This window comes from Gadus morhua, chromosome 22 (assembly GCF_902167405.1).
Source record: "Gadus morhua chromosome 22, gadMor3.0, whole genome shotgun sequence".
Taxonomy (NCBI): Eukaryota; Metazoa; Chordata; class Actinopteri; order Gadiformes; family Gadidae; genus Gadus; species Gadus morhua.
Window position 1 is genome coordinate 7,480,319 of NC_044069.1, and position 6,000 is coordinate 7,486,318.

The following is a 6,000-nucleotide window of genomic DNA, read 5'->3' on the forward strand; positions in this document are numbered from 1 at the left end:
CCCCCCATTGGATTTAGCTACCTCAACACGGAGTCCCCTTGATATCCCTCAAGGATGTCTTAACTATGAGGCCAGATGATTATTCCCATTTGAACTCACGGACATTACTGTGAGGCGGTACAAAGGCGGGCGCCTTGATCCTGTGATGCAGGTAGTAAACTGTTTAATGTGATAAAGAGAAGCGCCCCAAGGCTTGAGTTGCCTGGCAACCACTTCCCACATTCAGTGTGAGGTTAGCCTTCATGTCATTTCAGTTTGAAATTATGAAGTCTAAGTTCTCTATCTAGACATGGAAAGGCACTGGACAGAGAGGGAGGAACAGAAAGAGAGAACTCTAAAACCAAGTGGAGAAGAGGTGTGTGATGTTTGAGGTAATAGTTAAGGAATAAGCAAAGGGTAAATACAACTTGTTCATCCATCTCTAGAATTTTCTTGTGAATTACAGTTGTATAGTCCTTAATCAGAGTTACACTCTCAACGGGCTTCACAGGCCACATTGTCTGGCACTAAACCCAAAGGGCAAGGATAAAACCCCTTAAGTATTGAGGAAGAAACCCAGAGAAGGAAGGAAGAAGGATGGCTCTTCTAGGAGTGGGTGCCATAAAGTACATAGGCCTACATAGTGATACTAGCATCAACAACTATTGTACTCGCTTTTCAACAAATACTCTGTTTTACAAGGTGATAGACTGAACTGGTACCATTCCAACTATTAGACAGTTTGGTTTGCATTGACGACCAACTATAATATATAGCGAATATAATAGCCACTATTATGACACAACCTGCCAACCACTGCCTGTGATTACATTTCAAAAAGAGGACGCCGCCATCTGAATAGCCAAACAGCTGTGCTACGTCTGTGTTGCTCTTTTACTATGTCCCAAAGTTAGCCATTTTGTTTCGCACAGAGACCGCTTGGGTTCCCTCAAATTGCGGGTATGGAATGTCTGAGGCGTAGTAATTATGATTATCGTGTTCATCGCTTTCGACATCACACACACACACACACACACACACACACACACACACACACACACACACACACACACACACACACACACACACACACACACACACACACACACACACACAGTGGAGCTGCTGCGCAATTATCCAGCACGGTTATGAAGGACTGAAGGGAACACACACCCAACCATTTAGTACAGGAGTCAGTAGCTTGAAGATGTCAAGGTTTGCCATCTGGGGAGGAGTAGGCGGACATGGCACCTGGCTGGGGCTGGGGCTGGGGCTGATTCAGGGAGGCGATGATTGTGGTGATGTAGATTAGGTTGATTATGGAGATTAGGATAGTGATGCCGATGATGATGAAGATGATGGTGGTGATGGGGATGATGATGATGATGGTGATGATGTCATTGCTAATGTTTGTTTGTTTTGTTACTGTTTTATTATTGTTGATATCAAAAATATCAGTGGCAGTGTCACGTTAAAATTGTACCGGGGGTGAAAATTGTACCGGCCTACGTCATCGTTTGTTTACATCCTGACAACCTGCCCGGCAACAGACGACGCGATGCAGAAAACATGTTTCCAAACGACGAAATAACATAATACAGATAGCGGATCGCTATCTGTATTATGATAGATAGCGATAACACTTGTTTTTACTTTATATTTGTATTGTATTTAATTGTTTAATCGAAACAATAAAAAAATTTGCCCGCGAAACAGGCGATCGCGTCAAATGACAAATGTTTTCCCGCGAAACGGGCGATCGCGTCAAATGACGTAGGAGGGTTCTTGAAACATAATACAGATAACGGATCGCTAGATAACACTTGTTTTTACTTTATATTTGTATTGTATTGAATTGTTTAATCGAATTTAGCTAGTAAACTGAGTGTTTTAAGCAGGTTTCATAGTCTAGAATGTTCAAGAACCTTCCTACGTGATTTGACGCGTCATTTGACGCGATCGCCCGTTTTGCGGGCAAATTTTTTTATTGTTTCGATTAAACAATTAAATACAATACAAATATAAAGTAAAAACAAGTGTTATCGCTATCTATCATAATACAGATAGCGATCCGCTATCTGTATTATGTTATTTCGTCGTTTGGAAACATGTTTTCTGCATCGCGTCGTCTGTTGCCGGGCAGGTTGTCAGGTTGTCAGGATGTAAACAAACGATGACGTAGGCCGGTACAATTTTCGCCCCCGGTACAATTTTAACGTGACAGCAGCTACAAGGAATACAACTCACATCATTTCCTTTTGTTAACTAGGCCGCTCCTGATAGAATCCATCTTGCCAGGCTTTAAGTTATGCATTTGAGCCCAAACCACCAGTGTTTCGGACCAATCAGTGTCCTGTGAGGAACAACATGATTTGAATGATACCTGAAAGACAGAGGGTTGATCAAATCACCTGCCAAGTATTTTTTGAAAGTGCCTTCCCCTATCCAAACAGTTCCTGAGGATACTTACCAGATGGTTCTGTCATAAGCATCCGGTTAGTTTCTTAGCAAAACCTCATTTCAAATGTATTCAGAGTAAATATGGGAAGAGTTTAAATCAATGCCTGCCACAGGGGGTCAATTCAACCCAACAAAGCAAACACGTAGTGGAGTAATATAAAAGAGGAATATAGTGGTAATGCATTGAGATGACTTGCCCTAAAATATGCAGCTAAAGAAAAGTCAGCGTCATGATTCTGTTTGATTCAGTGAGTAAAATCGGTGGGATACAATCACACCTACTCTGCATGGGTCACTGATTGTTAGTTTCCACGGCAACCGCGTCACTGTTAGTTTTAATAACGTTGCACCTGTTTCTACTATTGGAGCAGTCTATAGGATTTAGTTATCGAGCACTCATCTTCAAATAAGACGTATTATGTTGAAAGTGGTTCCCAACCTTTTTTGTCCGTGACCCCATTTCTAGTTTGTGAAATGTTTGTGATTCCAACATTAACCTTTTGTGAAACCGCTTCAACAAAAATAGTCTTTACCCAATCAACATCACCCCACTCTTCTACACACTTGGTGATTGGTAGTAGTTTGTTCGTTGCTATTTATCTTTAGGCAGTGACTTTGTATATATAGGACGTCTTCGTCTATGCGTATTTTTAAAAGATAAATGGTTGCTATAGTGGATCATCAAATATCCATAGCTTATGTCAGCCATCTCCTAGGACCCAATATGCATATCAGGGGACCCCAAGTTTGAACCAGACCCAAAGGTGGGGAACCAATGGTGTACCACCAATGGGACGTCCACTCCCAGCCGGAAGGTACTTGGTTTGAGCGCTTATGTCAGGAAGATGTTCATCGAGCAAGTTGTAATGACCTGTATCTTGATTCCATCTAAGTTTCCTCAAGGCTAAACAGTGAACAGTAATAGAAATGCAGGCTGTCCCTGCTCTCAACAACCTCGTTCAGATGATGAGCTACGACTGTGCTCTATAAAAACATGTCACTCTCCGGACTAATCCGGGATTTTATTATCAGAAAATGTCAACGCGGAATAATAATGATTGAAGATTCAAAATTTGTTTTTAAGGGAGGGGGAGAGAAACAGAAAGGAGGGAAAAGAGATGGAGGGGCAGAATGGTTTAGTGCAGTTTCACTTTAGCTAAGTGCAAACCCAGCTCTCTGACTTTCACTCTCGCAGACGTCAATAATCCATATTCAATCCAGTAGTATTCTAAGGGGGCAATTGGATTCCTTCACTTATTTCTCCTTTAATTTTGTTTCACATTTGACATTAAGCTTTGGCCCCCATTAGTCTCCTGAAGGCCGCTGAACAGAGAGTGTGTTTTGCTTTATATTTGTTGGCCAAACGGACCCCAACTAATTAAATAGAATCATATTGTGCAACCAATTATTTTGCATCTGTCCCGACACATTAATTGTAGTAAGTGTTGCATCCGGCAAATAAGAGCCTGTTGGTATATACAGTATATAAACAAATAAATATATATATATATATATATGTAATCCTAAACCCGAGTCTGTCAACAACTGAATCTGTTAGTGTGATCATACAAAGACCTAATTTCTCACAATCAAGCCCTTTTTCTGCGCCACTATAGTTACACTAAATGTATGACCTCATCAATACTTATTTTCCTTGGCCTCAATGGACCAATTACACACTCAGAGTGCAGGCACCCAGGGTCACAAACCTATGCCCTCACGTGGCACAATTAATGTTCCCAAATGTTCTTGAACTCTTTCCTCTGTCTCCTGCTAGCAAATTAGCAATTATGAATTGGCGGGAGGGGGTGTCTCTAGGGAAATTAACTCTGCTCCTCCCTGATAACTCAGACCCAGCAGAGGTGATTCATATCCTTGTGTGCACATTGGAGTAGTAGTAGTACACCTCTGCTGTATCAACCACAATGATCCGCTATCCATTTACACATTCCCATCAGGGAGAATGCAATCACCGGCAGTGTGATTGCACACCAAAAGCGCCACTCAACACGATGCGCTGAAACGAAAGCAATGCGGTGAATCGCACAATACATCCAAATGTGTTTTGCATGTGAAGCTAGCCGGACTAGCGGTAGCATGCGTCATGGTTCAAGGAACCTGCCGGGGGTCCGTCCCATGGTTAATTAGCCATTCATGTCCTGTCTGGCTATGGGAGGATGCTGGTGATGAGGAGCAACGGCTGGCTAGCATTAGCATGAGAGGCTGCTCCCAGGAGCTATCGATAGCCAATGGCCAACGTTGGACAGGTCCGAAGGTAGATAAAGAGAGGGAGGGGGGCTGGATTTGGAAGCGAGACACTGCGTCACCTTCTCTACTGTGTTTGAGGCGATTACGGTACAAAGCAGTGAACACCTATACGCAACGCTAGCATGGTCCTTTTGTCCAGTCACATGAAAGTCACACGAAAAGTTGTACCATAATCACGATAATCCTATTTTATTAGCTTTTCCTATTTTGCAACCATGGTTGTTCTATTTCATTCCTACTGACCGGTCATTCGGAATTCATAGAACCGTAGTTACAAAGGTAACCATAGTTTTTTATGACGGAAAGACCATAGGCCTACTCAAAAACTTAAGAAAAATACTTGAATTTGCCTTGATTTTTGCCGTGAAGAATTCCCCAAACATGGATGTCTTCTGTCTATCCACAATTTGGAGGGTCACATCACACCAACGGGAAAGTGCAACAGTTGGAAATGGGTTTTCAGCACAATTAATACTCATTTTCTTTCTGGCGTGAGGTTCCCACCTGTGGGTTCACCCTTAAACCCAGCGGTTGTCCTGTAGAGCCCTACAACACCTCTCAGAGTGGTCTTCAGCCTTAGCTCATCCAGGTACAAGTCCCCACTGTGTGGTCGTACCGGCTACAGCTGATTGCTAATGCTATTGATGCTCTGTTATTATGTTCCTTAGCCATGCATCACGCTAAGTGCTGTATGTCATCAGAGACAAGGGTGGACACTGAGTGTGTGTGTGTGTGTGTGCGCGCGCGCACGCGTGTGTGTGTGTGTGGGGGGGGGGGGGGGGGGGGGGGGGGGGGGGGTGTGTGTGTGTGCGCGTTTCATCATCATAAGAGAAGGAGTGCTGGTTTGGTGAAGGCCGTGTGTGTGTGTGTATTCTTGAGAGTGTGTGTCCGTGTGTGTGTGTTCGTTTGCACATGCATCTGCGCACAAAGACGTGGAACCTACACTGAAGTAGCTGATAAATGTGGTACGTCATAAATAAACCAATAATAAATAAAATAAATAGACAAACACAATTTGCAGACTCGAATGCCGCAGATGTCAGCCCATGATAAATGTGAGAACACATTCGATCACAGACTTTCATCACATTACAGGATGACAGGAACATTTTATTCTCCTCTTCCTCTGCCTCCTCTTTCTTTTATCCTCCGCCTTTTGGTCCCCCGGACACGTGCTCCCTCAATCACCATCATTCATCTCACACCAGTCCTTTTCACCCCCCCCCTTCTCTCTCTCTCTCTCTCTCTCTCTCTCTCTCTCATCCTGTCATAACCCCGCCACCACACACGCAG